The 26,244-nt window shown below is 52.4% G+C and overlaps 1 protein-coding gene and 1 pseudogene across 2 annotated transcripts in view; both read left to right on the top strand.

Moving 5' to 3' along the window:
* Window positions 1–19,149, top strand: LOC136016613 (zinc finger protein 850-like; annotated as a pseudogene).
* The window catches only part of LOC136016610 (zinc finger protein 180-like), a 24,057-nt gene continuing 11,213 nt past the window's right edge, over window positions 13,401–26,244 (top strand). Inside the window, exon 1 of one of the 2 annotated variants that reach the window (XM_065684095.1) lies at window positions 13,401–13,487. The gene's annotated coding sequence lies outside the window, so the exon portion shown is untranslated. Of the gene's footprint in view, window positions 13,488–23,135; window positions 23,982–26,244 lie in introns of those variants that run through there. The other variant, XM_065684097.1, reaches the window with a different exon arrangement.

The following is a 26,244-nucleotide window of genomic DNA, read 5'->3' as shown; positions in this document are numbered from 1 at the left end:
CTTGGCCCGGAAGCCCGCCCCCCGCGGCCGCGTGAGGCTCCGTGGCACGGGGTGCTGCGGGGCGCGGTGCTCTCCGCTGCACGCCCCCTGGAGCCGGGGTCCCTGCTCGGCGCGGAGCCGCCAGCTCCCGAGCCGCGCCGCTGGTAGCGGTCGGTGAAAGCCCAGCTCGCCTGACCCTCTTCGTTTCTTCCCCCGGAGCAGGCCCCCGGAGCGGAGCCGGAGATGCTCATCCACATGGATCAGAAGGAGGAGCTGCCGTTGTCCCGGTCCCGCTCCTGCGAAGGGAAGAGTGCTCTGAGCGGCACCGCAGGTAAGGGCCATCAGCGTGAACCCGTCAGGAGAAACAGTGCTCCAGGAGCACCAGCGCCCACAGAAGGTACAAGGGTGGCGGTGCTGGGTTGGAGCAGGCCCCGTCCAGCTTCACCTGCTGCCTGTTCCCCAGCTTACTTAGGTGATTTATGAATTGCTGCCTCCTTTAGTTTGCTTTGAGAGTGCCTTTTACTGCTGGCAGGAGTTCTTAATTTAGAACAGGTGGTGCAGCATAGATGCCAAACCACCCCACAGGCCACTTGTGTTTTTATAGTCCTCTGTGATACCCCCTGTAAGCTGTACCTTTTCCCAGCAGAATGGGCAGTTGACTCATCTCCTGTACAGAAGCTGTTCTGTGCCTCTGATGGTTCCTGTCATGCCTCTGTCTTCCTCAGCTCTGTCAGAGTGTCTCTGGCATGGGGGATCCGTCCTCCCCCTTGCACACAGTCAGAATGTGGGGTTTGAGCAGCAAGGCAGAATTACATTCTCTTCTCTTCCCTATCGTTTTCCCCCCAGCACTCACTGATGCTTGACTGGCTGTGTTGTGTGCCTCGGAGCTGCAGTTTTCATCCAGCTGCTCAGACTCCAAGGTGCTTTTCCTGAATGATATCATGAACATCCTAGGCCCATCCTGGTGTGAGTGCAAGCTGTAGAGGCTGTTCTCCTCGGAAGGTCTTTGTGCAGTGAACGTCCCCTGTCACCTGGTTGGTCAGTATCTTAAGGCTCTGCCACACTTTGTAGGCAGGCTTTGTGTCTTTAACCCTGAGGAGCACAAAATCATCAGCAAATGTTTCCACCTCCCTTTTCCCTTCCTTACCGCCCTGAGAGGTTCATTCATCCCACAGCAGCTTAGCTTCTTTACCAGTTCTGGTGAAGGATGAATGTCTTTCGGGAATGCCTCTGGACCCCACATGTCCCTTTTGATAAAGCTGGGGACATGTCTGAAGAACTCCGAGTGGTTTGTGAAGTGAGACATCCCTTTCCAAAGGCTGTGCCAGGTCTTCCCCAGTCTGTCCTCTCGCTATCAGTCCCTTAGTTCTTAGATTTCAGATTTCTGTTTGTTTGCTTGGAATGTCGGGCCCCAGATCTCCCCTCCAGCCCTTTCTGTGGCATCACATCAGCCACCTCTAGTAACAGCAGTGAGGTACCACAGTCAGAAGTCCAGCAGCTTACTCTGCTTACCTGGAGCTTGCCTTGTAGCTATAGCACTGGCCCTCTTGGGCGTAATAGAGGTCTTGCCATCAACCCAAATTGGCATGGGCTGAGGAAGAACCACATTCTTCATGTCTCTCATTGTGAACTCGCTCTCCTTCCACTTGAGATACTTGCAGTGAGTTCCTGTCTTGGTTTTGATCAAAGCCTTTACAGGCAGCGTGTCCTAGATGCCAGTGAAGGTACCTAAAAGCTCAGAAGTAACATGAATGATCGTAGAATTGCTAGAGCCGTGACAATAATTGTGAAAAGAAGCTTGACGCTCCTGATGTTCCCCAAAAAGTACAGAACACCATAGGAAACTTAATTGTCACGTACTTCTGAAGGCACTTTCAAGGTCTGCATAAAGGACCAAACGTGGGTGTAAGTGCCAAAGTTAGCATCGCTTTGGGCACAACGGCAACAGAACAACTTTGCTAGCTCCACTGTCTACTCAGTAAGTCTGATGAACGGGTCAAGAGCTTCATGGTGGCCTGCCGGAAACATCCTCTTTCCATCCCATCTGTGGATATCACCTTGCTCTTTTCCTCCAGGCCTGGCTGGAGTAGCTGCAGACAAATGGAAATGCCTTCATGGTAAATAGCAAAATTGCAGTTTCTGATCCTCTCATGGGATGGTTTTAATGAAAACTATGTGAGGAAAGAAGTGGCATCACTACGACAGCAAGCTGCCAGGAAGGTATCTTAGGAGTTCACTGTGAAATCATATTGTGATGTTTTCTTGTGCTTCCTAGAAAGAGGAAGATGAAATATGTACATATATCAGTCTGGGGTTGAACTTCTAGAGTCTCCTTTCTTTATTGCACGCTTATGGTTCAGTAACAACTCGCCTCTTCCATGGCCTGCACTTTCTTCTCACAGCTCTGCCAGACCACAGGAGGTGCCTGTGCTTGTACAGCAATTCCATGTGACCGATATGTTACTGGTGTATTTCATAAGAGTGTTCAGAGAACCACAAGATATCTGCTGAATCTTTAAGCAGATCTGGAGATGTGCTTTGTGTGCATGTCGCACAGGTCCTGTCTTGCTCATTCAGCCTGCAAAGAGCTATGTTTCCTGTGGACAGCAAAAGGCCCAGCACTGTTGGGGGCACGTGCTTCTGAACCTGCTACATGCTCATCAAACCACATTCAGAGCAGTGGGCTGGAAGGAGCTGCTGCTCTCTGTGAACACCCTAGAAACCAGCTCAAGCCCCTTGTCTTGAAGAGACTTTCAGGTGACCTCGGGTCTGCGCAGTGAATATTCATGCCTGTAACGCTTCTGCAAGACTTTATGTACATAAGAGGGCAGGGATCTGCTCATTGCCTGTGTCCGAGAGTCCATTCATAACTGTTCAGCTAGCGTTAATTCGACTTGCACTTACCTTCATCTTCTGCATGTATTGGATTTCTTCAGTGCATAATCTGGAACCAGCCGTGGGGGATCTTCAGTTCCCCCACAACCTTGCACGCAGAACGCGTTTGTTCTGCACCAGTGAAAGCATAAAGTTAAATTACTTCTGCTCTAAGAGTGGCATAAGCCAGGCTCCGGGCGGTGTCCGTGTCTCATGCCTTGTGCATCTTCTCTTTCTCTGCAGTACCAGCAGCACAAGAGCACGGAGATTACTGTTGCATCCCAAGGAATGTTCTGCTGAACAAGGCAGTTCGTTATGGCCTTCCTCTGACTCCCAGTTCAACTTTCAGTAACATCCTGTGGAGACAAGCAGAGAGAGCTGGGCTTGTTTAGCCTGGAGAAGAGGAGGCTCTGGGGAGATCTTAGAGCAGCTCTCAGTACGTAGAGGGCCCTACAAGAACTGTAGAGAGGGGCTTTTGACAAGAGCAAGTAGGGACAGGACAAGGGGGAATGGCTTTAAAATGACAGAGGGGATATGTAGATAAGGTGAAAGAAATTCTTCCCTGTGAGGATGCTGAGGCGCCTTCACAGGTTGCCCAGAGGAGCTGTGGCTGCCCCATCCCTGGCAGTGTTCAAGGCCAGGTTGGATGGGGCTTGCAGCAACCTGGTCTAGTGCAAGGTGTCCCTGCACATGGCAGGAGGCTGGAACTGGATGTGATCTGTAAGGTCCATTCCAGCTCAAACCATCCTGGGGTGATTTTCAGATAGAACATCCTGGAATAGCAGGCATCTTTCCCATTCAAGCAGTGAACTTCTGCCTCTAATATGCCAGTGATTTCAGTAGACTCAGGTTGTGGTGGAGCTTGCAGGGCAATTTACAGCATTTGCTCCTGTGAACACTCTGAAAAATCCACTGTGTAGTTTGGAGGGAAATACCATGGATTTGGAATGCAGGATATACCAGTATGTTTTGTACTTAATCTATCTGCTGAACTTTTAGAATTTGGCCCCTTGCGATTTGCCCTGTCCAAAGCTTCCAGTCCTGCCTGTGACTTGTCTGGATTCTCATTTTATTGCAGCTGAAGATGGGATTGTGAGCACGAATGAAGACAATGCCCATCAAGGCATCCCCAGGCCGGTGGAGCCCAAGGGTTTATGCTCAGGACTCTCCGAGGAGAACAGTTCCCAGGATCCTGCACAGGACCCTGTTCTCCCATGCAGTTCAGAAAGGATTCAGAGATCCATGAGCTTCCAGGTGAACTCCAACCTCATCCAGCATCAGATAAACCACACCGGAGAAAAACCCTTCACCTGCACCGAATGTGGGAAGAGTTTCCAGCACCAGTCACATCTCATCCAGCACCAGAGTATCCACACAGGGGAGCAGCTCTATGAGTTCTCCAAGTGTGGGAAGATCTTCAGTGTGAGCTCGCAGCTGATCCAGCACCAGATAACCCACACCAGGGAGAAGCCCTACAAGTGTTCCGAGTGCGAGAAGAGCTTCCCTGATGGCTCCCAGCTCGTCCTGCACCAGCGGGTGCACACTGGGGAGAAACCCTATGAGTGTACGGAGTGTGGAAAGAGCTTCAGCGTGAGCTCAGCCCTGACACGACACAAGCGAGTGCACACTGGGGAGAAACCCTACGAGTGCCCTGAGTGCGGGAAGAGGTTCAGCGTGAGCGAAGCCCTGACACGACACCAGCGGGTCCACACTGGGGAGAAGCCGTACAAGTGTGCTGAGTGTGGGAAGAGCTTCTACGAGAACTCGAAGCTCATCCAGCACAGGCGGGTGCACACTGGGGAGAAACCCTACGTGTGCAGGACCTGCGGGAAGAGCTTCAGCTTGAGCTCAGCCCTAACACGACACCAGCGGGTCCACACCGGGGAGAAGCCTTACAAGTGTGCCGAGTGCGGGAAGAGCTTCAGGGTGAGATCAGCCCTGACACGACACCAGCATGTCCACACCGGGGAGAAACCCTATGAGTGCTCTGAGTGTGGGAAGAGCTTCAGGGAGAGCTCAAAGCTGATCCGGCACCAGGTAACCCACACCGGGGAGAAGCCCTACAGGTGTGCCGACTGCGGGAAAAGCTTCTACGAGAACTCGCAGCTCGTCCGGCACCAGCGGGTGCACACCGGGGAGAAACTCTACGAGTGCACGGATTGTTGGAAAAGCTTCAAACGGAGCTCCGCGCTCATGAAACACCAACATGTGCACACCAGGGAGAAGCCCTACAAATGTGCTCAGTGCAGGAAGTGCTTCTCTGACAACTTGCAGCTCATCCGGCACATGCGGGTCCACAATGGGGAGAAACCATACAAGTGCTCTGAGTGTGAGAAGAGCTTCAGCGTGAGATCAGCCCTGCTCCAGCACCAGCGGGTGCACACCGGTGAGAAACCCTATGATTGCAGGACCTGTGGTAAGAGCTTCAGCAGGACCTCGAGTCTGATCCAGCACCAGGTAATCCACACCGGGGAGAAGCCTTACAAGTGTGCCGAGTGCGGGAAGAGCTTCTATGGGAAGTCGAGGCTTGTCCAGCACCAGCGAGTACACACTGGGGAGAAACCCTACGAGTGCAGGACCTGTGGGAAGAGCTTCAGTGTGAGCTCGAATCTGATCCAGCACCAGGTAATCCACACCGGGGAGAAGCCCTACAAGTGTGCTGAGTGCGGGAAGAGCTTCTATGGGAAGTCACAGCTTGTAAAGCACCAGCGGGTGCACACTGGGGAGAAGCCCTACAAGTGTGCCGAGTGTGGGAAGAGCTTCTATGGGAAGTCGCAGCTTGTAAAGCACCAGCGGGTGCACACTGGGGAGAAGCCCTACAAGTGTGCCGAATGCGGGAAGAGCTTCTCCGGGAAGTCTCAGCTTGTCCAGCACCAGCGGGTGCACACTGGGGAGAAACCCTATGAGTGCAGGACCTGCCGGTAGAGCTTCAGTGTGAGCGCAGCCCTGACACAACATCAGCGGGTCCACACCGGGGAGAAGCCCTACAAGTGTGCCGAGTGCGGGATGAGCTTCTCTGACAACTTGCAGCTCATCCAGCACGTGCGGGTCCACACTGGGGAGAAGCCGTACAAGTGCTCTGAGTGTGGGAAGAGCTTCAGCGTGAGATCAGGCCTGCTCCAGCACCTGCGGGTCCACACAGGCGAGAGGCCCTACTCCTGTGCCTACTGTGGGGACAGCTTTCGCCGGAGTCACCACCTCATCCAGCACCTGCGCATCCACACTGGGGAGCGTCCCTATGCATGTGCTGATTGTGGAAAGGGCTTCACCATGAGCTCGTCGCTCTTCCGGCACCAGCAGACTCACAGGGGTGGGGAGCAGTGAGGTCTGACACCTGTGAGCAAAGCCCGGTGTCTCCCCTCCCACTGACCACCCTGCTTGTGGAGGGTGAAAGCAGTTTCTTCCTAGGAGAATGAGCCCTCAGAGACGAAGAAGGGGAGAGCCGGTGGAGGGAGCTGATGGGAGGTTTGGGGCAGGTGCCAGGAGGAAGGTGCCAGACTCTCTTCAGTGGTGGCCAGCCCCAGGCTGAGGAGCAGTGGTCATGAACCGAAGCACAAGAGGTTTGCCCTCGACATGAGGAAGAACTTGTTCCGTTGCAGTGGCAGAGCACTGAGCAGGCTGCGCAGGGGGATGTGGAGGCTCCCTCTCTGGGCACATCCAAGCCCCGCCTGGACACGTTCCGGTGTCCTTGCCCCGGCAGGGCTGGGACCGGGTGACCCCCGGGGTCGGCTCCCATGGCTGCTGCCGCTCGCAGTGGCCCCGCGCAATAAACGTTCGTTGAGCGTCGCCGCGTTGCCGTCCCCGATTGCGCCTGCGCGGGGGCTCGCGCCCGCCGCTCGCAGATCGCCGTTGGCCGAGGCGACGCGAAACAAGGGGGGGGCGGGGACTTAGGGCCGCTGTGTGGCTTCGCGGCCGCCTCTACGAATCGGCGGCGCGGTCGCGTTCGGCGGGCGGATCCTGATTGGCTGCGCAGTCCCCACCGTGGGTGATAAATTCCGGGCGGACAGGGGTGGGGTTTCTCTCACGCCGCGTCCCGAGGAGGGCTGCGGCAGAGGCAGGGGCTGGGTGCTCGCGGCTCGTGTCCGTGTCCACGCGGCGGGGCCGGCTCGGGCTGAGGGCCTCGGGATCACCCCCGGATCTCCCTCAGCTCCCGCGGGGCTCTGCTCCGATGGGCCCGCCCCTCCCTTCCCGTTCCCGGGGACGTGTAGGCTCGGTACCGGCGGCGCTCGGCCGGGAAACCCGTGCAGGCCGTATGATGGCGGCGTCCGTGTGCCTTTTCCTCGCGAGGCCTGGGCAGCCGGTCCCGGGAGCAGCGCCCGGCCCGTGGCTCTGTCCTGGGCCTCGAGCTGTGCCGGCTCCGGTGCTGCTGTCTGCCAGCCGTGTGCTCGGAGCAGCGGGGCTGTGTGCAGCTGTGCCCGGCCAGCGCTTGTCAGGCCTCCTGCATGTCTTACCGTCGGCTCCTGCAGGCGAGCATCCGCACAGCAGAGAGCAGCTGCCTCATACCCTGCAGTGGTTCCTGCACACAGCTCTTCCAACTGGCGGACTCCAATAGGTGATTAATCAAACATATATGTGCAGTAAATCTGTTTAATCAAAGTGTAGCAGTAGGGATGGTAGGAGCTATCTGGCTAAAGCTGGCAGCAAGCAGCTGGGTTTTTTTTTAGTCTCTGCTATCACTTGCCCTTCAGAAATGCTTTGACCATTTGGCAGTTGTGTTTGTGCCTTGCTGGCCAAGGCGAGCCGGTTTTCCGTGGTTTGCTGGGCAGACTCATGTGATGGCAGCTTCTTGGTTTGAAAGATGACCCTAGAGGTGAACTATGCTCCAGCGGACTGCCTCTCTTGCCATTGCAGAATGCCCACCAGTTTAGGCAAGACTATTGTCTTGGAGGTTAGTTTAAACAACAAATTCACACACATGCTCTGAAAGTAGAGGCTTCAGACTTGGGAAGAGTGAGCAGGGTGCTTCCCAGAATACCTAGATACTCCGTGCTGGGTGACTTCTCTCTGACTTGAGACAGCTTCATGCTGCCTGGCTGCATGGCCACTGGTGGGTCTGGAGTGTCTGTGTCTCTTGCAGCTATCTGTAGCAGACTTGTCAGAAAACCTGCTCAGTGTCTTTTCCAAAGTGGGCTGATCTTAGGCTGTAAACTGTCTGGGACTCTTGGGGCAGTCTTGGACCCTAAACTGTCATCTTTTATGTATTTATTTTCACAGCATCTTCTGACTTTTGTTGTTCTGGCAGTTCTGAGTCTGCAGAGTCTTACTGAACAAAATGGAATCAACACTTCAAATTAGGAAGCCAGATTTCTAAAAGCATTTATGTATTTGGAACATGTCAATATTCTTATTTTTTATACCATATATAGAATCATAGAATAGTTAGGGTTGGTAAGGACCTCAAGATCATCTAGTTCCAACCCCCCTGCCACAGGCAGGGACACCTCACACTAAACCATCCCACCCAAGGCTTCATCCAACCTGGCCTTGTACACTGCCAGGGATGGAGCACTCACAACCCCCCTGGGCAACCCATTCCAGTGCCTCACCACCCTAACAGGAAAGAATTTCCTCCTTATATCCAATCTAAACTTCCGCTGTTTAAGTTTTAACCCATTACCCCTTGTCCTGTCACTACAGTCCCTGAAGAAGAGACCCTCCCCAGCATCCCTATAGGCCCCCTTCATGTACTGGAAGGCTGCTATGAGGTCCCCATGCAGCCTCCTCTTCTCCAGGCTGAACAGCCCCAACTTCCTCAGCCTGTCTTCATACGGGAGGTGCTCCAGTCCCCTGATCATCCTTGTGGCCCTCCTCTGGACTTGTTCCAGCAGTTCCATGTCCTTTTTATGTTGAGGACACCAGAACTGCACACAATACTCCAGGTGAGGTCTCACAAGAGCAGAGTAGAGGGGCAGGATCACCTCCTTCGACCTGCTGGTCACGCTCCTTTTGATGCAGCACAGGATATGTTTGGCTTTCTGGGCTGCGAGCGCACACTGCCGGCCCATGTTCATTTTCTCATCGATCAGCACCCCCAAGTCCTTCTCTGCAAGGCAGCTCTGAATCTCTTCTTTGCCCAACCTGTAGCTGTGCCTGGGATTGCTCCAACCCAGGTGTAGGACCTTGCACTTGTCATGGTTAAACTCCATAAGGTTGGCATCAGCCCACCTTACAAGCGTGTCAAGGTCCCTCTGGATGGCATTCCTTCCCTCCAGCGTACCAACTGGACCACACAGTTTGGTGTCATCGGCAAACTTGCTGAGGGCGCACTCAATCCCACTGTCCATGTCAGCGATGAAGATGTTGAACAAGACCGGTCCCAACACCGATCCCTGAGGGACACCACTCGTTACCGGTCTCCAGCCGGACATCGAGCCATTGACCACAACTCTTTGTGTGCGGCCATCCAGCCAGTTCTTTATCCACCGAGTGGTCCATCCGTCAAATTGATATCACTCCAATTTAGAGAGAAGGATGTACAGGACAGTGTCAAACGCTTTGCACAAGTTCAGGTAGATGACATCAACTGCTTTACCCTTGTCCATCAGTTCTGTAGCCCCATCATAGAAGGCCACCGGATTGGTCAGGCAGGATTTCCCTTTAGTGAAGCCATGCTGGCTGTCACCAAGCACCTTGTTGTTTTTCATGTGCCTTAGCATGCCTTCTAGGAGAATGTGCTCCAAGATTTTACCAGGCACAGAGGTGAGACTGACTGGTCTGTAATTCCCCGGGTCTTCCATTTTCCCCTTCTTGAAAATGGGGGTTATATTTCCCTTTTTCCAGTCGTCGGGAACTTCACCTGACTGCCATGGTTTTTCAAATATGATGGCCAGTGGCTTAGCAACTTCATTCACCAGCTCCTTCAGGACCCGTGGATGGATTTCATCAGGTCCCATGGACTTGTGCCCGTTCAGATTTTTAAGATGGTCTTGAACCAGATCCTCTCCTACAGTGGGCCCAAGGTCTTCATTCTCAAAGTCCCTGCATCTACCTTCTAAGACCTGGGTGGTGCAGTCAGAGCCTTTGCCAGTGAAGACCGAGACAAAGAAGTCATTCAGAACCTCAGCCTTCTCCAAATCCTGTGTAGCCAGTTCAATCCTGTGTAGCCAGTTGTTTATTTGATTTATATGACATACAATAAACAATGTGTAAGGTACTAAGGATAAATTATAAGTAATGTCTTATGACAGGTCAGGGGTGCATTCCAAGCAGCAACACTGGGTCGAGTGGAGAGCAGTAGAGTCTGCACCTGTACTAACTGAAACCCCAGGCAGAGAACTGGAGGGAGAGGAGTTGACATGGGCACCCTGCAGGAAGGAGAGGTGGGAGAGATCAGTCAGGGAGAGAGCCCAGTTCATGTAGGCTGTGAAGCCCCAAGGTAAGAGAGACCTGGGGAAAAGGGTGGTGTCTGCTGGGAGGATGGGCTGTGGGAAGGGTCGTGTCTGGTCTGGCCTGAGAGGGAGGCATCCCGGTGGAGGGGAAAGCGGTAGCCACTGATGAACCTCTTCTCTGTCAGGTCAATGGCAGGTACAGTGTGTGTGGGGGGACCTCCTAGCAAAGCCTTCTGACACAGGTGGTGAATTGTCAGGAATTTGGGATAGTTTTATTGCTTGGCTTTCACATGACTTTTCCTCACCCACCTTCTTGTGCAAGAGCTGACTTTGTTATGTGAAAAGGACAAGGCTTGCCTTAAGTGGCATTCTAGTAAATGTTGTTACCCTCAGCGTACCGTGTATTTCTCTCTCAAGTACACACTTCATCCCTGAAAAAATTCAGTCCTACTCACCAGTCTTAATACGGGAAAATAAGTAAGATCCCTTCCCAGCTGTTTTACTCTCTTTTAGATACGACTTGCATTTACAATCAAAGCTTTTGTAATCAATTATTACATCTTCAGTTAGTGCGGTGTCACAGTTCAGTGGATGTGATTTACAGTCGTTCAAATAACACTCTGTCATAAAAAACTGTTTAGTATGTTATGAAAAAATGGTGAATTTTATTCACTGAAAGTGTCTCCATCCTCCCGTCTTTGTCATCCTTTAAGCTTGCACCAGGGCAGTCTCTGCCTAATGCATAAAGATGGCTTAAATACGGCATCTGTGCTGTCAGGGTATGGAGGTAACTGCTTTGCGGGGACTTGGCTTGGTGCTTCCATGTTGCTGCCATTGACAAACTGAGATGTCTCTTGTAATTCTGAAACTTTCCTCAGATGATGAGAAAAGGATTAAAAATATTATATGGCCTTCAAGACCACAAGGACGCTTCTGACATGCACTGCAAATTCCCTGACAGAAGTCATTCAATCCCCTGCTTCATTACTCCGTAAGCAAAGGCAGCTTTCCCAAGCTAGCACCAGTGTTGCCATGTGCCAGTGATGATGTGTTGCCAGCCAGTTCTGTTTGTATACATTCATGTGTTTTCTTGCCTTCCTAATGCAGGCTCATTTGTCTTGGAAAACGCGTTACTTTCATTTTTATTTCCAGTGGGTAGTAACAGCTATCAGAAATATTTTGATACTTCTGTTTAACACTTCTAAGGCTGCAGAAGAAGCAAAACAAACACAACTTTTCAACTAAGGTATTGTCCTGGGTTCAGCAGTAGCAGTTATTTTTCTCCTTCTTAGTAGCCAGTGCTGTGCTGTGTTTTGATTTTTTGGCCTGGGAACAGTGCTGATAACGCCGATGTTTTTAGTTGCTGCTCAAATGTTTCGTCTGGCCAAGGACTTTCTGAGCCTGATGCTCTGCCAGGGAGGAGGGAAAGCTGGGAGGAAGCAGAGACAGGACACCTGACCCAAACTAGCCAAAGAGGTATTCCATACCACAGCACGTCATGCCAGGCTGTAACGGGGAGTTCCCTGTCTTAATGCCATATCTTGAGTGGGTGTGATCCATCACCATGGTCTCTGCTGTGGCCAAGCACCATGGAGAGGCCAGTGTAACTACAGGGTACAGGAATAATGTAAAGCAGAGTTGTGACTTATGCACCTTCCCCTTCTACCAGATTACACTTGGAGTGACAGCTTTTAGGTATCAAAGGGGTAAATCCAAGAACAATTCTTCCTGTGCTTCTCCAAGGGGACAGGAGCTGCTCTGGAAGTGACGTTCAAATGTGCCTGTATGGTTTTAGTATCATTCTCGCATAAAATTCCTTTCAGAGGCATTGCATATATGCTGCTCGTTGTGTCATGGACCATGAAGCACATGGGAGAGGTGATGTAGCCTTGAACAAAACCACGTTTGAGCACCATCAGCTTGAACAGGGGTTCAGAGGTACAAGCAGTGTTTCTCTGCTCAGGTTCTCTGCCTCTCCAGCTGCCCTGCTGTGGGTGTTTGCTGTAGGTTTGTGTTCTGGTTTAAACCCAACCACAAACCTCGTTCACTCACTCCCCCCACCCCTTCTTGCCCTCCCCCTGATCCCAGATGGACGGAGAGGAAAATCGAAAAGAATGTAACTCCCACGGGTTGAGATCAGAACAGTTTAGTAACTAAGATATAACACAAATCACTACTGCTACCACCAATAATAATAAGGATAAAGGAAGTAACAAGAGGAAAGAATACAACACCTCAACACCAGCCAACCAATAACTTGCCAAACTCCCCCCAGCCGAGCACTGACTTCGTCCAACCCTGAAGTCCCAGCCCTTCCGGGTAACTCCCCGTTACATCCTGGGCATGACGTGCTGTGGTATGAAATACCTCTTTGGCTAGTTCAGGTCAGGTGTCCCGTTTGTGCTTCCTCCCGGCCTCCCCTCCTCCGTGGCAGAGCATGAGGCTCAGAAAGTCCTTGGTCAGACCAAACATTTGAGCAGCAGCTAAAAACATTGGCGTTATCAGCACTGTTCCTAGGCCAAAAAATGCAAACATAGCACTGCACTAACTACTAAGAAGGAGAAAAATAACTGCTACTGCTGAACCCAGGACAGTCTGGCTCGGATGAGCCTTCCCAGCAGGCAGAGCTGAAGCCTTCCACAGGTACCCCGAGAGAGACCCTTCGCCTGCGGGGACAGCCTGCGGCAGCACCGTCACCTCATCCCGCACCGGACACCCCGCCCGGGAGAGCAGACCGAGCTTCAGGGGCTCCGGCAGCAGGTGACCCACCCGCGGGGGGAGCTGCCCTCGGTACCGACAGGCCGGCGGAGCCCCGCCGTAGGACGGCACCGTCGCCACCGGCAGCCCAGCGCCGCCACCTCCCTCCGCTCTGGGAGGCGAAGGCACCGCCCGCCGTTGGTCGCTGCCGTCACGGGGCAGCGCCCCCTGCTGCGCCGGTCCAGCCGCTGAGGGCGGGCCTGGCCGGGCCGCAGGGAGCGGGGCCTGACCCGGTAGGGCTTGGCCCGGAAGCCCGCCCCCCGCGGCCGCGTGAGGCTCCGTGGCACGGGGTGCTGCGGGGCGCGGTGCTCTCCGCTGCACGCCCCCTGGAGCCGGGGTCCCTGCTCGGCGCGGAGCCGCCAGCTCCCGAGCCGCGCCGCTGGTAGCGGTCGGTGAAAGCCCAGCTCGCCTGACCCTCTTCGTTTCTTCCCCCGGAGCAGGCCCCCGGAGCGGAGCCGGAGATGCTCATCCACATGGATCAGAAGGAGGAGCTGCCGTTGTCCCGGTCCCGCTCCTGCGAAGGGAAGAGTGCTCTGAGCGGCACCGCAGGTAAGGGCCATCAGCGTGAACCCGTCAGGAGAAACAGTGCTCCAGGAGCACCAGCGCCCACAGAAGGTACAAGGGTGGCGGTGCTGGGTTGGAGCAGGCCCCGTCCAGCTTCACCTGCTGCCTGTTCCCCAGCTTACTTAGGTGATTTATGAATTGCTGCCTCCTTTAGTTTGCTTTGAGAGTGCCTTTTACTGCTGGCAGGAGTTCTTAATTTAGAACAGGTGGTGCAGCATAGATGCCAAACCACCCCACAGGCCACTTGTGTTTTTATAGTCCTCTGTGATACCCCCTGTAAGCTGTACCTTTTCCCAGCAGAATGGGCAGTTGACTCATCTCCTGTACAGAAGCTGTTCTGTGCCTCTGATGGTTCCTGTCATGCCTCTGTCTTCCTCAGCTCTGTCAGAGTGTCTCTGGCATGGGGGATCCGTCCTCCCCCTTGCACACAGTCAGAATGTGGGGTTTGAGCAGCAAGGCAGAATTACATTCTCTTCTCTTCCCTATCGTTTTCCCCCCAGCACTCACTGATGCTTGACTGGCTGTGTTGTGTGCCTCGGAGCTGCAGTTTTCATCCAGCTGCTCAGACTCCAAGGTGCTTTTCCTGAATGATATCATGAACATCCTAGGCCCATCCTGGTGTGAGTGCAAGCTGTAGAGGCTGTTCTCCTCGGAAGGTCTTTGTGCAGTGAACGTCCCCTGTCACCTGGTTGGTCAGTATCTTAAGGCTCTGCCACACTTTGTAGGCAGGCTTTGTGTCTTTAACCCTGAGGAGCACAAAATCATCAGCAAATGTTTCCACCTCCCTTTTCCCTTCCTTACCGCCCTGAGAGGTTCATTCATCCCACAGCAGCTTAGCTTCTTTACCAGTTCTGGTGAAGGATGAATGTCTTTCGGGAATGCCTCTGGACCCCACATGTCCCTTTTGATAAAGCTGGGGACATGTCTGAAGAACTCCGAGTGGTTTGTGAAGTGAGACATCCCTTTCCAAAGGCTGTGCCAGGTCTTCCCCAGTCTGTCCTCTCGCTATCAGTCCCTTAGTTCTTAGATTTCAGATTTCTGTTTGTTTGCTTGGAATGTCGGGCCCCAGATCTCCCCTCCAGCCCTTTCTGTGGCATCACATCAGCCACCTCTAGTAACAGCAGTGAGGTACCACAGTCAGAAGTCCAGCAGCTTACTCTGCTTACCTGGAGCTTGCCTTGTAGCTATAGCACTGGCCCTCTTGGGCGTAATAGAGGTCTTGCCATCAACCCAAATTGGCATGGGCTGAGGAAGAACCACATTCTTCATGTCTCTCTTGCTTATTCATTTTTGCCAGTTCAGCCTTATGCTTCTAGTATTAAATCCTCATCATTGTGAACTTGCTCTCCTTCCACTTGAAATACTTGCAGTGAGTTCCTGTCTTGGTTTTGATCAAAGCCTTTACAGACAGCATGTCCTAGATGCCAGTGAAGGTACCTAGTAGCTCAGACGTAACAGAAATGATTGTAGAAGCGCTAGAGCCGTGACAATAATTGTAAAAAGAAGCTTGACACTCCTGATCCCCCAAAAGTGTAAAACACCATAGAAAACTTAATTGTCACATACTTCTGAAGGCTTTTTCAAGGTCTGCATAAAGGACCAAACGTGTGTGTTAGTGCCAGAGTTAGCATCGCTTTGGGCACAATGGCAACAGAACAACTTTGCTAGCTCCACTGTCTACTCAGTAAGTCTGACGAACGGGTCAAGAGCTTCATGGTGGCCTGCCGGAAACATCCTCTTTCCATCCCATCTGTGGATATAACCTTGCTCTTTTCCTCCAGGCCTGGCTGGAGTAGCTGCAGACAAATGGAAATGCCTTCATGGTAAATAGCAAAATTGCAGTTTCTGATCCTCTCATGGGATGGTTTTAATGAAAACTATGCGAGGGAAGAAGTGGCATCACTACGACAGCAAGCTGCCACAGAAGGTATCTTAGGAGTTCACTGTGAAATCATATTGTGATGTTTTCTTGTGCTTCCTAGAAAGAGGAAGATGAAATATGTAGATGTATCAGTCTGGGATTGAACTTCTAGACTCTCCTTTCTTTATTGCACGCTTATGGTTCAGTAACAACTCGCCTCTTCCATGGCCTGCACTTTCTTCTCACAGCTCTGCCAGACCACAGGAGGTGCCTGTTGTTTGTACAGCAATCCCATGTGACCGATATGTTACTGGTGTATTTCATAAGAGTGTTCAGAGAACCACAAAATATCTGCTGAATCTTTAAGCAGATCTGGAGATGTGCTTTGTGTGCATGTCGCACAGGTCCTGCCTTCTCATTCAGCCTGCAAAGAGCTGTGTTTCCTATGGACAGCAAAAGGCCCAGCCCTGTTGGGGGCACGTGCTTCTGAACCTGCTACATGCTCATCAAACCACATTCAGAGCAGTAGGCTGGAAGGAGCTGCTGCTCTCTGTGAACACCCTAGAAACCAGCTCAAGCCCCTTGTCTTGAACAGGCTTTCAGGTGACCTCGGGTCTGCGCAGTGAGCATTCCTACCAGTAACGCTTCTGCAGGACTTTATGTACATAAGAGGGCAGGGATCTGTTTATTGCCTGTGTCCCAGGAGACATTCATAACTGTTCAGATAGCTTTAATTTGACTTGCACCTACCTTCATCTTCTACATGTGTTGGATTTCTTCACTGCATAATCTGGAACCAGCCGTGGGGGATCTTCAGTTCACCCACCACCTTGCATGCACAATGGATTTGTTCTGCACCAGTGAAAGCATAAAGTTAATTTGCTTCTGCTCTAAGAGTGGCATAAGCCAGTCTCCAGGTGGTGTCCGTGTCTCATGCCTTGTGCATCTTCTCTTTCTCTGCAGTACCAACAGCACAAGAGCACGGAGATTACTGTTGCATCCCAAGTAATGTTCTGCTGAACAAGGCAGATTTTTATGGCCTTCCTCTGACTCCCAGTTCAACTTTTAGTAACATCCTATGCAGACAAGCAGAGAGAGCTGGGCTTGTTCAGCCTGGAGAAGAGGAGGCTCTGGGGAGATCTTAGAGCAGCTCCCAGTACGTAGAGGGACCAACAAGAAATGTGGAGAGTGGCTTTTGACAAGAGCAAGTAGGGACAGGACAAGGCGGAATGGCTTTAAACTGACAGAGGGGATATGTAGATAAGGTGAAAGAAATTCTTCCCTGTGAGGATGCTGAGGTGCCGGCACAGGTTGCCCAGAGGAGCTGTGGCTGCCCCATCCCTGGCAGTGTTCAAGGCCAGGTTGGATGGGGCTTGCAGCAACCTGGTCTAGTGCAAGGTGTCCCTGCACATGGCAGGAGGCTGGAACTGGATATGATCTGTAAGGTCCATTCCAGCTCAAACCATCCTGTGGTTCTATGATTTTCAGGTACATCATCCTGGAAGAGCAAGCATCTTTCCCATTCGAGCAGTAAACTTTTGCCTCTCATATGCCAGTGATTTCAGTAGATTCAGGTTGTGGTGAAGCTTGCAGGGCGATTTACAGCATTTGCTCCTGTGAACACTCTGAAAAATCCACTGTGTAGTTTGGAGGGAAATACCATGTTTTTGGAACGCAGGATATACCAGAATGTTTTGTACTTACAGTCAATCTATCTGCTGAATTTTTAGAATTTGGCCCCTTGCGATTTGCCCTGTCCAAAGCTTCCAGTCCTGCCTGTGACTTGTCTGGATTCTCATTTTATTGCAGCTGAAGATGGGATTGTGAGCACGAATGAAGACAATGCCCATCAAGGCATCCCCAGGCCGGTGGAGCCCAAGGGTTTATGCTCAGGACTGTCTGAGGAGAACAGTTCCCAGGGTCCTGCACAGGACCCTGTTCTCCCACGCAGGTCAGAAAGGATTCAGAGATCCATGAGCTTCCAGGTGAGCTCCAAGCTCATCCGGCATCGGAGAATCCACACCGGAGAAAAACCCTTCACCTGCACCGAATGTGGGAAGAGTTTCCAGCACCGGTCACATCTCGTCCAGCACCAGAGGATCCACACAGGGGAGCGGCCCTATGAGTGCTCCGAGTGTGGGAAGTGCTTCAGCATGAGCTCGAAGCTGATCCAGCACCAGGTAACCCACACCGGGGAGAAGCCCTACAGGTGTGCTGAGTGCGGGAAGAGTTTCTCCAGTAACTCCCAGCTCATCCTGCACCAGCGGGTGCACACTGGGGAAAAACCCTACGAGTGCAGGACCTGCGGGAAGAGCTTCAGCGTGAGCTGGAAGCTGATCCATCACCAGGTAATCCACACTGGGGAGAATCCCTACAAGTGTTCCGTGTGCGGGAAGAGCTTATCCAGCAACACACAGCTCGTCCGGCACCAGCGGGTGCACACTGGGGAGAAACCCTACGAGTGCAGGACCTGTGGGAAGAGCTTCCGTGTGAGCTCAGCCCTGACACAACACCAGTGGGTCCACACCAGAGAGAAACCCTACAAGTGCAGGACCTGCGGGAAGAGCTTCAGCGTGAGCTCAAACCTGATCCAGCACCAGGTAATCCACGCTACGGAGAATCCCTACAAGTGTGCCGACTGTGGGATGAGCTTCTCCAACAACACGCAGCTCGTCCGGCACCAGCGGGTGCACACCGGGGAGAAACCCTATGAGTGTACAAAGTGTGGGAAGAGGTTCAGTGTCAGGGGATCCCTGACACGACACCAGCGAGTCCACACCGGTGAGAAGCCCTACAAGTGTGCCGAGTGCGGGAAGAGCTTCTCTGATAACTCAAAGCTCGTCCAGCACCAGCGGGTGCACACTGGGGAGAAACCCTACGAGTGCAGGACCTGCGGGAAGAGCTTCAGCTTGAGATCAGCCCTGGCACGACACCAGCGGGTGCATACCGGGGAGAAACCCTTCGAGTGCAGGACCTGCGGGACGAGCTTCAGCTTGAGCTCAGCCCTGGTACGACACCAGCAGGTCCACACTGGGGAGAAACCGTACGGGTGTATGGATTGTGGGAAGAGCTTCGGCCACAGCTCCGCTCTCGTGAAACACCGGCTGATCCACACCGGGGAGAGGCCCTACTCCTGCACCTACTGTGGGGACACCTTTCGGCAGAGTGCCCACCTCACCCAGCACCAGCGCATCCACACCGGGGAGCGTCCCTACACCTGTGCCGAGTGCGGGAAAGGCTTCAGAGCGAGCTCGGCTATGTTCCGGCACCAGCAGACTCACAGGGGTGGGGAGCCCTAGGTGGGGTGAGTGTGGGGAGCAGTGAGGTCTGACACCTGTGAGCAAAGCCCGGTGTCTCCCCTCCCACTGACCACCCTGCTTGTGGAGGGTGAAAGCAGTTTCTTCCTAGGAGAATGAGCCCTCAGAGACGAAGAAGGGGAGAGCCGGTGGAGGGAGCTGATGGGGGGTTTGGGGCAGGTGCTAGGAGGAAGGTGCCAGACTCTCTTCAGTGGTGGCCAGCCCCAGGCTGAGGAGCAGTGGTCATGAACCGAAGCACAAGAGGTTTGCCCTCGACATGAGGAAGAACTTGTTCCGTTGCAGTGGCAGAGCACTGAGCAGGCTGCGCAGGGGGATGTGGAGGCTCCCTCTCTGGGCACATCCAAGCCCCGCCTGGACACGTTCCGGTGTCCTTGCCCCGGCAGGGCTGGGACCGGGTGACCCCCGGGGTCGGCTCCCATGGCTGCTGCCGCTCGCAGTGGCCCCGCGCAATAAACGTTCGTTGAGCGTCGCCGCGTTGCTTTCCCCAACTGCGCCTGCGCGGGGTCGCGCGGGCCTCCCGCGGGGCGGGTCGTCACGCGCCGCTCAGAGGTCGCCGTTGGCCGAGGAAAGCGATTCGGGGGCGGGGACTTATGGCCGCTGTGTGGCGTCCCGGCCTCCTCGACCAATCGGCGGCGCGGTCTCGTTGCGCTGGCGGTTACTGATTGGCTGCGCAGTTTCCACCCTGGGTAATAAATCAGAGGCGGACGCGCAGGGTTTATGTTTCCGGTTGTGGGGCCTTTGGAGGACTCAGAGGATGTGTGCGCGCTGCTCGTGGCCGTGGCCGTGGCCGTGGCCGTCACCGTCACCGTCTCCGTGTCCACGCGGCGGGGCCAGCCCCGGGCTGAGGCCCTCGTGATTATCCCCAGGTCACCCCCACCTCCCGCGGGGCTCTGCTCCGATGGGCCCGCCTCCCGTTCCCGGGGACGTGTAGGCTCGGAACCGGCGGCGCTCGGCCAGGAAACCCGTGCAGGCCGTATGATGGCGGCGTCCGTGTGCCTTTTCTCCTCGAGGCCTGGGCGGCCTGTCCCAGGAGCAGCGCCCGGCCCGTGGCTCTGTCCTGGGCCTCGAGCTGTGCCGGCTCCAGTGCTGCCGTGTGCTCGGAGCAGCGGGGCTGTGTGCAGCTGTGCCCGGCCAGGGCTTGTCAGGCCTCCCGCATGTCTTCCCTCGGCTCCTGCGGGCGAGCATCCGCACAGCAGCTGAGGGAGCGTGCCAGAGCGGCTGCCTCATACCCTGCAGTGGTTCCTGCACACAGGTCTTCCAGGAGGATGTCTTCAGTATTTCAGGACAGGAGCTGCGCCGGGTTCTGCTGGTGCCCTGGGGGCACTTTGCTCTTCTCCATCCCTGGCAGTGTTCAAGGCCAGGTTGGATGGGGCTTGGAGCGCCCTATGCTAGTGGAAGGTGTCCTTACCCATGGCTGGGGCTGGGAACTGGATGAGCTTTAAGGTCCCTTCCAACCCCAGCCATCCTATGGTTCTATAATTCTTGATCCTTGTGAGCTCAATAAAGCGCTTGAAGGACGAAGGCCTATGAAGTCTGCTGCTGTCCCAGCTTTTCCGTTGTTGGGAAAACACATACGTTATTCAAGCCTCATAGTGCCTAGCACAGCACTGCTTTACATACATCAGCTATAGGTGCCTGTCACTGGCCCTGCTTGGGGTGTTCCAGGCACAGCTGACTGCATGGTGGGATGGGCAGGGCAAGTACTGGCTATCCCCAGAGCAAAGGCTGTTTGATCAGTTCATGTGTGCCTGTCACACTCCATTCCTACTCTCCCCAGGTGTAAAGCTGGTCAACTGATGTGCCCCTTGTGCTGTTCTCCCAGGCAGTATGAGGAAACAGATTCCGGATGCACTGCCTGGCACAAGGGCTGATTACCAAAGTGCAGAACTGGACAAGATCTGTGAACTTACCAGCAGTTTCTCTCCTTGGTCACTTTTTTGAGGTGCTAGACTGTGGCTCTGGGGGACAGAGTTAGCGTTTACGTGGGCACCTCTAAAAGTGCCTTAGACTTGAATTATTTCCTAGATGTAGGCTATGTCCATGTGAAGTCTGGAACCTACCTGGGATCAGGCAGTGTAAAAATTGTTCTGTGAGGCCCTATTTCCAACACCAAAAACCTCTCCCGGGGAGGAGGAGAGGGTATGAAGCTCTTCTGATGTGAGTGCCAGGCTACATTTGTGATGGCTCTTCAAGCTGCTAGGCCTGGCGTTCTGGGGCTTGTTTCCACTGCAGTGATGCTTTGGTAGGTGCAGCCACATTCTGCTGCTGCCTGTTAAAGCAAGGATGCAAGTTCTGCATGTGGGGAAATTGCCTAAAGTTGTAGACTAGCTGAAGAGCAAACTTGAACTCTGTACCACCTGGGTGTTTGCAAATTACTGAGCTTCTCCCAAGGGTGCCAAAGCAAAGCCAGGGCTTCAGTCCTGCTTCCCTGCCACAGCAGTGTCTGCTTCCTTCAAAAGGCACTGGATTGTTGGGATTAAGTGTCTTCCTACCCTGAGAAGAATGGCTGTGCATCTTGAGTGTGAAACTTGCTGTGGAAATGTGTCTGGGGCAAACTAAGTGCTGGCTAGATGAGATAGGGATGTTTTCTCAGAGGGTTTGAACACTGTTATTGGGAAAGAAATGTTTGGAGTGCTGAGGTGTTTCGTACTAAGCCTTGTCTCCAATCTCCAGCCCCACTATCCTGCCTCTTGTAGCTGTTGGATTCCTCCCAGGAGGCTGCTTGTAGGGCACTGGGAAGGTACATGTTTACCCTGAACATTTAGCCAGGTCTTGATGAGCAGTGCTCATGAATCAAATGAAATGACATTCCAGCCTCTGCAGTGGAAGTGGGCAGCTGCTTGACCCGCCTGCTTGTTGATGATTCGGAGAAAGCTCCAGAAACTTGCCAACAGGTAGTTGCTGGTGGGGCACTGGGAAGGTATTTGTTTACCCTGAACATTCAGGGAGGTCTTGATGAGCAGAGCTCATGATGGAAATGAAATGACATTCCAGCCTCTGCAGTGCAAGTGGGCACCTGCTCAAGCAGCCTGCTTGGTGAGTAGGACACTGCCTCTTGCAGGGGAGCCAAACCGGGAGAAATGAGGGCCCCAAGCAGTGACCATGTTGGGGGCTTTCAGCTACCAGTTTCTGAATAAAAGGTATGTGTAATGGTAAGCGATACAATGATTCTTACTTCCCTTCCTCTGAGTTCTCATGTGATAAAACTGCTTATAAATTCACTGTGACAGTGAAATGATCAGCAGCACCATGGGTCATCCTTTGCAGCTACCAGCACATTGATTTGTGTGCTTCCTGAAGACATAGCCTTTGTAGGCTTATTCTGAAAAGCTGTGCTGCAGATGTTTACGTATCTTCTCGCATCTTGCATCTGAAAAGAGAGCTGTTTTCTTACAGAGGCACAGTTCCGCGCGTACACGTATTTCAGAACATATTTCCTGTCTTAATGCCATGTCTTGAGTGGGTGTGATCCATCACCATGGTCTCTGCTGTGGCCAAGACCCCTGGAGGGGCTGTTGTAACTTCAGCATACAGGAATGCAGTAAAGCAGAGTTGTGACTTATGTGCCTTCCCCTTCTACCAGATTACACTTGGAGTGCCAGCTTTTAGGTATGAAAGGGGTAAATCCAAGAGCAATCCTTCCTGTGCTTCTGCAAAGGGACTGGAGCTGCCCTGGAAGTGCCTTTCAAATGTGCCTGTATGGTTTTAGTATCATTCCCTCATAAAATTCCTTTCAGAGGCATTGCATATATGCTGCTCGTTGTGTCAGGGAACATGAAGCACATGGGAGAGGTGATGCAGCCTTGAGCAAAACCACGTTTGAGCTGCCGTCTGCCTGAACAGGGGTTCAGAGGTACCAGCAGTGTTTCTCTGCTCAGGTTCCCTGCCTCTCCAGCTGCCCTGATGCAGTCTTGTAAGCTTAGATGGCTCAGGAATCCTCTCTCCCTATGAATTTAAGTGATCGCTGAGGGTTTAAGTTGATGCCTAAGTTCAGCCTGCCTTCACTCCTGGGACCTGGGAGGCTCCAGCAGCCTTGGCAGTGCCCCGTCGGGGTCCCCATCTCTTGGAAGGGCAGGCAGTCCACCTGCAAAGCTCCAGAGCTCTGCTTTGTGTCCTCTGGATGCTTTCTCCTTAGAAAGCGCTGCCTGCTGCCGTGTCTTGTTCATCGAGCTCCTGCCATGAGGGGTCTACACTGCCCCCGAGCTGGGCATTTGCTGTTGCTCTGGCACGGATGAGCCTTCCCAGCAGGCAGAGCTGAAGCCTTCCACAGGTACCCCGAGAGAGACCCTTCGCCTGCGGGGACAGCCTGCGGCAGCACCGTCACCTCATCCCGCACCGGACACCCCGCCCGGGAGAGCAGACCGAGCTTCAGGGGCTCCGGTAGCAGGTGACCCACCCGCGGGGGGAGGCCGCGCCAGTGTCCAAGCGCAGGGGGAACTGCCCTTGGTCATATGAGGAAAGCAAGTGCCTGGAAAACATAGGGTTAAAACACTTTCAAGTTAACTTAGGTCTAAGATAGATAACAATGTTTGTGTTGTAAGCCTGTGGTGTGATAACAGAATTTAGTAGTCTTGCTAACAAGAGTGAATTACTTCTTTCCATCCTTTTAATGGGTGTATTATTTCTTACCATCCTTCTAATTATCATTTAGATTGGAGGCAGTGACTCCCAAACATCTGCTAGCTTAGGATATTCCTTGTCTGCCCATCCTGTTCTGCTTGCCATAAATTTCGTATGAAGCTCACAGTAGTATAAATCTTTTCCAGCTATTAGAATCTTACAGATACAGCTGGTTTCAGCTAGTTTTGTGATTACTGGGGCATCCCACTGTGCCAAAGGTGAAAAGGGCACCATGAGGAAGACTGCTTACCGCATCTCAAAGACCTCTGCCCATGACCATCGGAGGGCAGCACGCAAGCGCCAAAAGGGAGGAGACTTACCATAATGAGTACCTAAACTAATTGTAATATCCCCACCGAACTCTCGGGAACCTAATGAATATGCATGTTTGTGTGTAATAAATATCTGCTTGCTTAACCCCTTGGTGTGCAAGTCAGGAGGAGTGATCCCCCTTTCACCCAGTGCCGTAATAAACATACCTGCTTTATAACTCTCTTTGAGTTGTAGAGTCTGATTCCATGCTTCAGTTTGGCACCGCAGATGGGGCAATCTGTGTCCGGCTGCAGGACCTGCTGCGGACGAGATTCCTCTGGGCACCCCTGATATTTCTTGGGAGGGGACTCCCCCACTCACTCAGATCACCGCAGGGGCAGACAAGGACCATCACTAGTGAACCATCAGGTATGTTTGAACCAGGTAAAGGGGATTCCTGTAAGTCGTGAGGAGACATCCTAGTGAGGTAAAGAGGGCGGGTGCTCACCCCAAGGGTTGGGTTGGTTTGGTAGGGTATCGATACAAGGGTCACTGTACTAACGGCTTCATGAACCTTTGGTGGGTAAACACTGGCTTAAGATTTATGTGTTACCAATTATTGGCTTAGACGAAATTCTGTGTGAAGTGGGTAATTGAGAGATGGGCCCTTGTGTGAATGAGTGTTTTGTGTGAGTGAGATGTGGCATAGCTACAAAGCGAGTGTGGAGTTCTGATCCACGGTTCCATGTTCTCTGTGAGGAGAGTGGCTGGAGATGGACGAAGCGCATATGTCTCACGAAATTGAACCTGTTGTTGAGTTTTGGCGTCCTATGCACTGTGATATTGTGTGTGATCCAGTTTTCATCTTTGAATGTGTTGTTTGTAAGGACAAAGTGTCAGTAAAATTTGGTCGGGATTTTTGGTGCGTTAATTGCCCGGGAAATTGGTCCGTTTGGACCGGATTGAATGTTCTGGTGAATCAGTACGAGTATTTTGTGGAAATCTGGGAGAACTGAAGAACCAGTAGAGCAATATAGGGGTTAACTGTCATAGTGACCAAGCTCCCTGGTTCAGGGCTCAAACTAGCCCTTGCCCTATCTGTCATCACTGCTGTTTGTATATCCGAGCTAAGTGTCCTGCCTGTTCAAAATATATTCTCTCTTTTGGTGGGAGACAAGCGGTTTATTCACAGAACTGCTTGGAATTTGGGTGTATCCGTTGTGGGTGCAGCACTCCATTATACCTTTTACTCTGGGTGAGATATTACTGTTGTAGGGCTAACCGTGTCGTATATCTTCAAAGGCTTACAATGGGAGGACAGCAGAGTGGGGGAATTCTCAAAAAGAGCCCTTTAGGTTGCCTTATAGCTCATTGGAAAGATATAGGGGGGCCACCGGGAGGAAGTGTGAATAAGAAAACCTTGATCAAATATTGTAATCAGTGGTGGCCTTCATATAAATTAGCAGATGGGGAAAAGCGGCCCTTCAATGGAACTTTGAATTATAATACCTTATTACAATAAATGTTATTTTTGAGACGAGAAAGAAAATGGGGTGAAGTTTCATATGCTGATATGTTCTTTTACCCTTTGTAATCATCCTGAATGGCAGACAATGTGGGCTGGGGGCTTTGCAAGACCCGATGGTGTTGGCTCTGGAGAAGAGTAATAGGAAGGAAGGAAAAGGGAAGTTAAAGAGATGTTGTTCGGCATGTAGTATAGGGCAGAGATGTACCAGACTGGGAAAGGCAGGGGGGACCCTGGAGCTGGGGATTTACCAGAATATTATAAACCACCTGTAAGACAGGAACCACCACAAGAGGCAAGTGGGGATTCCGAATCAGAATCCGAATCACCCCGCCAGGCAGTGCAGTATCCTCTCATACCCAAGGAAGGCAAGGGCAGGAAATATTGCAAGCAAAACAGGATGGGCAGACAAGGAGTATCCAAAGCTAGCAGATCTTCGGGAGTCACTGTCTCCAAACTAACTGATAATTAGAAGGATAGTGTGATAAACACATATATGTATTGGCTTTCAGAAATCATAGGTGTTGCCATGTGGATATAACTGTATGAGTTCACAAAGCTCGATAAAGACACAAGATTAAGAAAACAAGTTGAAAATGGCCAGAACTCTTGAACAAAATGGAGTCACACAGCAAAAGAATTTATAAAGGTAAAAGAAAAGGGCGGGGGCTTGATATAAGAAAAGCTAGTGTCTGGAAAACATAGGCTTAAAGTACTTTTAGCCTAACTCAGGTCAAAGATAAAGAACAATGTTCTTATCAGTGTTCTTATCAGTTCTTTATCAGTGTTGTAAGTCTGTCGAATTTAGTGGCCCCATTAAACATGAATGAATGATTTCACACCATCCTTCTACTTATCAGTTAGATTGGAGAAAGTGCCTCCAGAGCATCTGCTAGCTTTGGATACTCCTTGTCTGCCTGTTCTGTTTTGATTGCAATAAATTTTACAGGAAGGTCACACTGTTCTAAATCTTTGCCAGCCATCAGAAAAGTCACAGATACAGCTGGTTTCAGCTAGTTTTGTGATTAATGGGGCATCCCACTGTGCCAAAGGTGAAAAGGGCACCATGAGGAAGACTGCTTACTTCATCCTCAAGACCCCTGCTCACAATCACCACAGAGCAGTGCGCAGACACCAAGGGGAGATTTATCATAAGTTTCTGGAGCT

Source organism: Lathamus discolor, chromosome 6, assembly GCF_037157495.1.
Source record: "Lathamus discolor isolate bLatDis1 chromosome 6, bLatDis1.hap1, whole genome shotgun sequence".
Classification (NCBI taxonomy): Eukaryota; Metazoa; Chordata; class Aves; order Psittaciformes; family Psittacidae; genus Lathamus; species Lathamus discolor.
The sequence above is the reverse complement of the archived record's forward strand: the minus strand, read 5'-3'. Positions and strand labels throughout refer to the sequence as shown.